This window comes from Ambystoma mexicanum, chromosome 12 (assembly GCF_040938575.1).
Source record: "Ambystoma mexicanum isolate Mex_15411 chromosome 12, UKY_AmexF1_1, whole genome shotgun sequence".
In the NCBI taxonomy this organism is placed as follows: domain Eukaryota; kingdom Metazoa; phylum Chordata; class Amphibia; order Caudata; family Ambystomatidae; genus Ambystoma; species Ambystoma mexicanum.
Window position 1 is genome coordinate 957,236,973 of NC_090936.1, and position 1,736 is coordinate 957,238,708.

Below are 1,736 nucleotides of genomic sequence, written 5' to 3' on the forward strand. Positions count from 1 at the left end.
CGGTATTCGTCAATCAGGCTTCAGACCCCAACACGGGACAGAAACAGCCCTTATCGACCTGAAGGCTCAAATTGACACTCTTAGAGACAATGGGAAAACTGCTTTACTGCTTCTCCTTGACCTCTCCGCGGCATTTGATCTAGTTGATCATAAAACCTTATTCAATCACCTGGACTCAGCTGCCCACTTCTCCCAAGAAGCCATCGGCTGGATCAAGTCATTCCTCAGCAACAGATCCCTACACTGTACAACGTGTTCACAAAGCCCCTGTTTGATGATCTAGGTGGCCTGGGTATCACCTACACTAATTATGCCGATGATACCCAGATCCTCATCCCGTTGACGGGAGATTACAACCATGATTTGGCCTTGGTGAACAAGGTGTACCTCATCATCCAGGCATGGATCGCATCCCACAGTCTTTGCCTGAATGATGACAAGACTGAACTCATCATACTTGGTTCCACCGCAAACCTAAGCAAATTGGACCACAACTATACCAGTTTCACTATAGACGGGACCCCGATCAAAGTAGCTAAGGAAGTGAAAACCTTAGGAATATACATTGACTCCTCCCTCTCCTTCCACAAACAGGTTAGCTCCATGGCATCCTCCACGGCCTACACATATAAGCTTATAAGAGCAGCCAAACCCTTCTTATTCACTCAGAGCTGCAATACACTAGCCAGAGCCCTTGTATTATCAAAACTGGACTATTGTAACACCCTTTACGTAGGAGCTAGCAAACAGGTTACTAATAAAATACAGACACTACAAAACAACGCTCTCAGAGCAGCCCTCAGCATCCGCAAGAGAGAACACATCTCTAACTTTCGGAGAGCCCATAACTGGCTCAACACTACAGTTAAAATCCTGCTCAAAGTAGCCTCACTAACACACAAATGTCTCAACAACGCTGCCCCCCGCTACTTAGCCGATAGAATAAGTAAACACACCTCCAATAGACCTACTAGAACCACCAACGCCAATCTACTCACAGTTCCCTCACAGTTCCTAGGTTCAAACACACCAAAATGGGTGGCAACAGCTTCCAGGTGAAAGCAGCACAGCATTGGAACTCCCTACCACCCTCTCTAAGGACACCCCAAACCTACACACACTTTAGACGCAACTACATACACTGGATAAAGAACAATGACCGCTAACACCATCCAACCCACCACCGCTACCCATTATGTAAATATGTATACTTGTAAATCTGCAAACTCTTGCCTTTATCGTGACTGCTGTAACCATCTTTGATCCCATTGTAATTAGTGTAATGTATTGTAACGTGTAACTAAGCTTTGAATAACCTTGTTCCTCCTGCGCCCTCATACCCTTGGGTCTGGTGCACAATACAAATGAATAAACTAAACTAAAATCTCATAAACAATACTTAGTGGGCCTACTGAGAACTGGGAGACCTTATTACATCAGGTTATCTACTTGATTAAATGTGTCCTCATTAACAAACCAATTCCTTTTGTTTGTACTGCGTTTGGCAGTCAGTTCAAGGATTTTAGTTTTTGTTGGATTCATTTGCATCCACTTTTCACATGCATACTGTGCAAAGCTCTTCAACACTCTCTGCCAGCCAACCATATGCAAGACATAAGACAACCACATATACCTCTCATTATCCAGTTAAGGGGCTACGAATGCCACAGGTCTTAGATATTTGTTAATATCAGCCATAAACAGATTTAAGAGGCAGGGCGGCAATACAAAGCCCT